The following is a 9,297-nucleotide window of genomic DNA, read 5'->3' as shown; positions in this document are numbered from 1 at the left end:
AGATGATTTATATGTATGGAAATTCAATATGTTATACCATGTTATGATTATATATGTTTTCCAAATATGATATAGACAGATTTATCAGGTATGTTTAAGAACTGCTATATGTATAACATGAAAATACTTATGTTGTCACACACTGATATTAGTTTATTTCCTTTACTGAGAGGTGTCTCACCCCAAATTACATAAACATTTCAGGAGCCCCAGATAGAAGAGCAGATAAAGCTCTGCAGCGCTAGGGTTCGATAGTTCTACCTTACCTAAAGGGTAAGTCTTTGTGCTAGGGTCAAATGGATTTTGGGAGGTGACCCTAAGGCCCTTTTTGGGATATTTTGGGATATGGATAATTATATGATGGTTGTAGTAAGACTCTGGTATTGTGTTGATTTATAGTTTGGTATGTGTATGATTTTATGTTTCCCACTGCTTAGGCTTCCATATTGTATTTCAAGTATTTCCCAGGTACTCATGGGTCCAGGTTGATTATGGTTTGCCAGGATTATAATGGTGGATACTATTATTATATTGTTATAGAGAGGAAAAAAAAATGGTTGCTTAAGTAGGTCATTATAGTTTGGTATTAGAGCTTAGGTTGCTAGGTTCTGTAGACTTTAGAGTGCAGCAGGAACGATACTAGAGTATAGGAAAAGGATTTGAGGGTTTGTTCTACAGTCTAGAGGCAAGACTTCCATGGTGGATTCTGTGTTTTTGTTGGGGTGACGATTTCAAGAAAACCATAGTAAACTATTGTCGGGTTGTGTTCCTAAAATGTAGGACTGGATTTATAAATAAGATGGGGATGTTAAGTTAGAGGATTACGTTAGGCAAGTAAATTATAAGGAAAGGGTCTTTAAATCATGTTTATTGTTTTCAGGATGGACCCAAGAGGAGGTAGTGCCCACGCAAGCGGTAGTAACCATACAGGGCCCTCGAGTACAGGCAGGACTGATTCTGATGCGGTACTACGCAACGTGGCTCAGCAGGTTATGGCTGAGATCACTAGGAGCTCCAGAGAGTAGGGAGGCTCGCCTATAGGCCATGGGTGCATAATGGAGATGTTTACTAAGATGAATCCTCTGGAATTTTCAAAAAGAGTTGATCTTGCAGCTGTCGAGAATTGGATGCATGAGGTCGAGAAAGTCTTGGTCGTATTACAGTGTATGGAGGAGCAAAGGGTTCTCTTTGTCACTTATAAACTAACAAGGGAGGCTAAGAGGTGGTGGACTACTATGAGACTTCTGGAGTAGCAGAGGAAGATGCCGATAGTTATGACATGGGACTGATTTAAAGAGTTATTCTTTGATAGATACTTCCCAGCCACTATCAGGAAAGCTAAAGTGGAAGAGTTTCTGAATCTGAGGCAGGGACAGTTGTCGGTCCAACAGTATGCGGCGTGGTTTATAGAGCTTTCTCGCTTCACTCCATATATTGTTCTTGATGAGGTGAAAAAGGAGAGACAATTTGAAAGAGGTTTGAGGCGAAGCATATACAAGCAGGTGGTAGTGCTAAAGATACGGGACTTTGCTGAGCTAGTCGACAGAGCAGCCGTGGCTGAGATTAGTGAGCGTATGGACGCAGAGGAGCAGGGACAGAAGAAGAGATCTGTGTCTTTAGGCTTTTAGCAGGGGCGTACGCAGGGTTAATAAAGGAGAGGAAACTATGGTAAAGGACAGAGGCAAGAGATTAGAGGCCGTGAGGTTCAGGTAGTGTAGAACCCTCCTGTCTGTCAGACTTATGGGAGGAGACACCGGGGAGAGTGTCGAGTAAGGACAGCTATCTACTATCACTATGGTAGACAGGGACATTTGGTGCGAGATTGCCCTACACCACTAGATATTGCTCCTACTCCTAGATCGTATCGAGGAGGCTATCAGGCGCCACGTGGAGGCCAGTAAAGGAATATGGCCCCAACTAGAGTTTTCATTAACGCCGAGTGATGCTGAGATAGCCGACGATGTGGTGAAAAGTATGGTTAGCATATTTTCCTTTAAAGTTATTGTATTATTTTATTCAAGAGCCACACATTCTTTTGTGTCTATGGAGTGCACTAGACTATGTGGGGAAGAAACACAGTTATTAGACATTGAACTGTTAGTAACTACATCGATTGGGTCAGCGGTGAGATGTAGTAGGGTGCTCTGAGGCTGTCCAGTTGATATTCAAGGGAGAATTTTATTTGTTGATTTGATAGTGCTTGACATGCACGGGTTTGATGTCATATTCGGTATGGATTGGCTAGTTGCTAAGTTTGTCAGTATAGATTGTCATTCGAGAGAAGTGATATTCAGACCCCCAGGAAGACCAAAATTTAGGTTTATAGGATCGTAAGTGCAATCTTCACCTCAGTTAGTTTCAACTATTCAGGCGAGGAGTCTGCTCCTGAGTGATTGTCAAGGATTCGTAGCCTTTGTGAAGGAAATGACAGGAAATGAATTGAAGCTCACTAGTATGCCAGTAGTAAGGGAGTTTACTGATGTCTTTCCAAATGAGTTACCAGGCTTGCCACCTGATCGGGAGGTAGATTTTCATATTGATCCGCTTCCAGGTATAGCGCCGATCTCTAAAGCACCTTACCGAATGGCGCCAGTATAATTAGTAGAATTAAAGAATCAGTTGCAAGATTTTCTTGACAAGGGTTTTATATGGCCCAGTATATCTCCATGGGGAGCTCCAATGTTATTCGTGAAGAAGAAAGACGGGTGTATGAGGATGTGTATAGATTATAGGGAAATTAATAAGGTGACAATCAAGAACAAGTAACCTTTACCCCAAATAGATGATTTATTTGACCAGCTCCATGGTACACAGGTGTATTCTAAGATTGACCTCAGATCAGGCTACCATCAAGTGAAAGTAGGGCAGAAGATGTATCGAAGATGACTTTCCGGACCAGGTACGGGCATTATGAGTTTCTTATTATGCCTTTTGGTCTGACGAATGCTTTTGCAGTATTTATGGATTTGATGAATAGGATCTTCCACCAATATCTACACCAGTTTGTTGTTGTTTTTATTGATGATGTACTGGTCTATTCGAGGAGTTAGAGGAGCATGAGACGCATTTGAGGCAAGTTTTATAGATGCTCAGGGAAGAGAAGTTGTATGCCAAGTTCAGCAAATGTTTCTAACTCGAGAAGGTTGTGTTTTTGGGACATGTCATTTTAGGGGATGGAATTTCTGTGGATCCTAGTAAGATCGATGTGGTAATGAATTGGGCTAGACCGAGGAACATCGAGGAGATTAGGAGTTTCTTGGGGTTGGCTAATTATTACCATCATTTTGCTGAGGGATTCTTAGTGTTATTAGAGCCTCTGACATGACTGACTAGAAAGAATATCATATTTGAATGGGACGACAGTTATGAGCAAAGTTTCCAAGAATTGAAGCAAAAGTTTGTCATGGCACGAGTGTTGATCATCCCGTCAGGGGGTGAGGGTTATGTTATTTACATTGATGCATCCTTAAAGGGACTTGGTTGTGTATTAATGCAGCATGGTAGGGTGGTAACATATGCTTCCAGATAGTTAAAAGAATATGAAAAGAACTACCCTACCCATTGTCTTGAATTGGCTGCAATAGTACATGCATTGAAGATCTAGAGGCATTACCTGTATGATGAGTGATGCGAAATCTTCTCCAACCATAAGAGTCTAAAGTACTTTTTCACTCAGAAGGAACTGAATATGAGGTAGAGAAGGTGGTTGGAGCTTATTAAAGATTTTGATTGTATTATCAATTACCACCCAGAAAAAGCAAACGTGGTAGCTAATGCATTGAGCAGGAAGTCTGAGGGACCGCAGCTATGGAGATTCAGTATCCGATTATGATGGATCTAGAGAGACTCAACATAGAGTTGGTTGAGAGTGATCCTCAGGTATGTATTTCTAGTTTAGTGGTGTAGCCTACTCTATAGGAAAGGATTAAAGCTGCTCAGAAAGAGGATCCAAAATTAACAGAGGTAATGGTCAAAGTACAGAGTGGTCAGGGAGAGGAGTTTAGTATCATAGATGATGGGACTTTGCGGTTCCATTCTAGATTATGTGTTCCTACTGATACTAATATCAGGAAGACCATCTTTGAAAAGGCTCATAGATCTTTATACACAATTCATCCCAATAGCACGAAATGTATAAGGATTTGCGAAAGTCTTATTGGTGGAGTAGTATGAAGAAGGAGATTACCAAGTACGTATCACAGTGTTTGACGTGCCAGCAAGTAAAAGCTGAGCACTAGAGGCCGGTGGGGTAGTTGCAGCCACTTTTTATCCTAGAGTGGAAAAGGGATCACATATCTATGGATTTTGTTTCAGGGCTTCCATCGGCATTGCATGGTCAGAACGCAATCTAGGTGATAGTAGATCATTTGACCAAGACCGTCCATTTTCTTCCCATCAAGATCACCTACACCATTAACTGATTGATAGAGATCGGGACCTGCATTTTATGTCACGTTTTTGGAGAGCTTGCAAGAAGCTCTAGGGTCTCAGTTATCATTTAACACGGCATTCCATCCTCAGTCAGATGGGCAGACTGAGAGGACGATTCTAATATTAGAAGATATGCTTCGAGCATGCGTGCTGGATTTTGGGGGTAGTTGGACCCAGTTTATGCCGCTAGTGAAGTTTGCGTACAATAATAGTTATCAGGCCAACATTGGCATGGCATCATTTGAGGCGCTCTATGGTAGGATATGTTGTTCTCCTTTATATTAGGATGAGATGGGTGAGCGGCGTGTTGTGGGGCTAGAGTTAGTTCAACAAACATATGATAAGGTTCGATTTATCAAGGATAGAATTAGTGCAGCTTAGAGCCGATAGAAGAGTTATTCCGATAATCGCTGTAAGAAATTGGAGTTTGATATCCGCAACCATGTGTTTTTGAAAATAGCTCCATTAAAAGGGATTATGAGATTTGGAAGGAAAGGTAAACTTAGCCCTAGGTTCATTGGCCCGTTTGAGATTCTAGAGAAAGTAGGGCCGGTTGCCTACAGGTTAGCTTTACCACCTGTGTTGTCCAGGATACACGACGTATTCCACGTTTTCATGTTGAGGAAATATGTCCCAGACTCTTCTCAAGTGGTCAGATATGATGAATTAGAGATCAGTGATTCACTAGTTTATGAGGAGGTACCAATACAAATTCTGGACAGGAAAGAGCAGGAATTACATAATAAGAAGATTCCTTTAGTGAAAGTCCTGTGGAGAAATCATGCAATAGAAGAAGCATCTTTGGAACTTGAGGAACAAATAAGACAAAAATACCTACAATTGTTCCATGAGGTTCAGCTATAATCAGGTAAACTATAAGTAATTATGTAATGTTACTTTTGCAGGTTAGTCAATGTATGTATTAGTTTAGTTAGTAAGTAGTATTTTGGTTTTGGGAGAATTTTATTTTGTATATGTAATCTCCTAAGACCCTGTATGTAACCACGATATTCCTCCACCATAAGTGAGGGTAAGTAATAAAATAAGTAGACTATGTTTTTTTAGAGGATGGTGAATCATATGGATAGTAAATTTCAAGGTCAAAATTTTTATAAGGAGGGGAGAATGTAATGACCTAAAGAATTATGGTATTTAAATAATAAAGAGAGAGAAAAAGAGAATTATAAAAGGGGTCACAGCAGGTCCTCATTGAAGAACTTCCTTTGTGGCCTCGTCGACAAAGTGACGTGTCTCGTCGATGAAGGCTAGTGTATAAATAGCCTAAACTCAAATTTTTCTTCAGAATTATGCGAAGAACACACACATACTCTCTCTCTCTCTCTCTCTCTCTCTCTCTCTCTCTCTCTCTCTCTTGTTCGTCCCTTCCCCCTTCTCTCTAAGTTTCTAGGTCGGATTCTTGCCGGTTCGACGATCCGAGGCCACCATGACACACCTGGAAAAGTTATCCTTAAGTCTGCTAGAGTGGATCATTGGTGGGGATAACTTGGATTTTATCCCAAGGGGTAAGGCTTTTTATTCGATATTGGGCTTTCCTATAGTTATAGAAAATGTAGTAGTTGAAAAAATACTGAAGTTCTATTCTAGGAGATGTTGTTTTCAGGATGTTGAATAGGGAACCCCGCGGGTGCCAAACTAGTTATTTTAAGGGCTTTTCAGAAATCTAAGGGGATAAACTAAGTCAGGATTCTTACGAAAATGTATTTATTATTATTCAACATTTAATTTCTGATAAATATGTATGTTGTAGAATTATGTTGGAAATACCGATGTTGATCAGAAATATGTTTAATATCTAAATTTTTGTGGCATGAGTAAATTTACCATGAAAATGTTATAATGATACAGAATTTTTATATGATATATCGGCGTACGAGCCGAAGTTTTATATGATATGTCGGCGTATGGGCCAAGAGTTTAATATGAAATACCAGCATACGGGACGAAGGTTTTATGATATGCACTACCGGCGTACGAGTCATGATCTATAAAATACAAAATTCCGGCATAAGGGTCGTAGATTTTACGATATGTTATGCAAAATTATATGATGATATTAACTTGACAGCAATTATTATGAATAGCCATGTATCACTATTTGGAAATATGTTATATGTTATTAGAGCCTGGTTGGCTTGGTTTATGCTTTCACGAGCACGGTACTATAGCTATATGATCACGATTATGATATGTTAGTGCTATCGCTTGCCGTATGGGGTAGTGAGAGAATGGCAGTCAATATGGTTTATTGTAGTGTTGGTGCCCCTGGTGTACAAACCAGTAGAGGCTGACTCATCGTACTTATAGTTTTTTACTTTTGATTCGGCAGTGATCGACTAGCCATTGTCAGGTCCCACCTTTGGGCTACATAACCCAGTTATGTGGGGGTAAGACATGACACCATCCAGCTAACCATCCAGCATGTTTTCTATGTACAGTTATATGAGATGATTTATACGTATGGAAATTCAGTATGTTATACCATGTTATGATTATATATGTTTTCCAAATATGATACGTACAAATTTATCAAGTATGTTTATGAACTGTTATATGTATAACACGAAAATACTCATGTTGCCACACACTGATATTAGTTTATTTCCCTTACTAAGAGATGTCTCACCACAAATTATATAAACATTTTAGGAGCCCCAGATAGAAGAGCGGATAAAGCTCTGCAGCGCTTAGGGTTCGATAGTCCTACCTTACTTGAAGGGTAAGTCTTTGTGCTAGGGTCGGATGGATTTTGGGAGGTGACCCTAAGGCCTTTTTTGGGATATTTTGGGATGTGTATAATTATATGACGATCGTAGTAAGACTCTGGTATTGTGTTGATTGATAGTTTGGTATGTATATGATTTTACGTTTCCTGCTACTTAGACTTCCGTATTGTATTTTGGGTATTTTTCTGGTACTCATAGGTCCAGGTTGATTATGGTTTGCTAGGATTATTATGGTGGATACCATTATTATATTGTTATAGAAAGTAAAAAAAATGATTGCTCAAGCAGGTCGTTACACACTTTACTTTTCAAATCATCATTTCATCTGAGAAAATACACCGATATATATATTCTCATAATCATATAGATATACAACACAAGCTTTTATAAGCTTTAAAAGCATTTTCAAGTTCATTCATTTTCAACATATATTTACCTATGAAGTTCTTGAGAATAGGGAAGATTACCCGCCCATACAAGTAGCTTCCCTCTGCCCTAACACGTTATGCAGTCAGGTATGACCACATCAGATACCTATCAGAGCACTCACCTTACTTAGTAAGCCCTCAGGTGGAGAGTTTCACTTGGCCTAAATTATTTATATTATTAACTCACACGGATCCATTTCTCAATTTTATCATTCCCTATTTCTCATTTTCCATTATTTCTTTCATTTCTCATTTTAGCCCATTTTATTATTCTTTCACTTTCCATTTCCATTTCACTATCCAACTCATGAGTATCCATGGTATGTAGTACCAACAATGCATCTATAACTCATGGCTACCCTATGGATCTTTCTTTCCACGTCATGCTTTCCCCCAAGGTCAAGGTTGTGCGGCTCGAAGGCTGTATCTAACCATAGTTAGCCGACCCGATTAGATCAAAATATTATATCACATATCTTGCATCTATAGTACGAATGGCCGGCCGATAGCTCTGATCTGGACTCAAGGAGCACAACAACTATACTATACAATTTAGTCGACTGCCACGCCACACACTCCAAGAGTCCGTGTGGTTGCACTACACCACTAGCAACGGTACCGTGTTCAATATCACAATCCATCATTAGGGTTTCCATATTCATCAATCAAGGTTAATCATTGCCACATACCCGCAATCATTATGTTGTATTGGCATTTCATCAAAATCATTTCAATGATCCCATTGCAGCTCTCGCACTTTGCAAAGTTCACATTTCCCCAGTATTCATAGTTAGTATGCTCAATTCAATCATCACATTTCAATTTTCATATTGCAGTATTCATGTTTCAACTATTCATATTGCGGCATTTACATTGCAATATTCATATTTCCCATTTTCACATTTTAGTATTTACCTTGCAGAATTCTCAATGCAATTTTCACATTTCCAGTATTCATAATTTCATAAATTCCCATCTCAATATGCACATTTCGGGATTCATATTGCAATAATTTCATTTTTAGCATTCACAATTCATCACATCATATCAACAATATTTTCATCATTTTTTGTTTCTTCCCATCCTTCCAATACACATTTCATTCTCATAATAATAATATATATATATATATATTTATATAACCCATTTTTGTGAATTTCCGAACTTTTCAATAATACAAATCATATTCTCATATTTCCCCAGTTATTATAGAAAATATTTCTATAATCATATTTCTCATTCCAAAATATTGCAATTGAATATTACTCAAATACCACACAATCTATCTGATATTTATATCATAATAATTTTTAGACAAAATACCATATGCTCATTTTCACATATCAATTCAAACAATAGCTCTAAAAATACTGCTATTATTTATTCCCCTTACCTGACTTACTGAGAGTCTCATTAAAATCTAGATCCTACGCCCCTGATGCCCAAAACTCAAATCCTGCAATTTGCGTTTTCCTCGGATTAATCAACTCATATCCCAAAATAATACCCATATAACCATCCCTAGGCTCCATATACTCCAAATTAACATTTAAACTAATATTTAACACCCTTACATGGCTTCTTGAACTATGCTTGTAGGGTCTCGAAATTACATCCGGGGCGCTTACCCGAGCTCTGAATTCAATAACCCAAATTCAACCTTAGAATGCCCAATATTCTAGTGTTTCTAAATC

The sequence above is a fragment of the Malania oleifera genome, chromosome 3, assembly GCF_029873635.1.
Source record: "Malania oleifera isolate guangnan ecotype guangnan chromosome 3, ASM2987363v1, whole genome shotgun sequence".
NCBI lineage: Eukaryota > Viridiplantae > Streptophyta > Magnoliopsida > Santalales > Ximeniaceae > Malania > Malania oleifera.
This window is presented reverse-complemented; position numbering follows the sequence as displayed.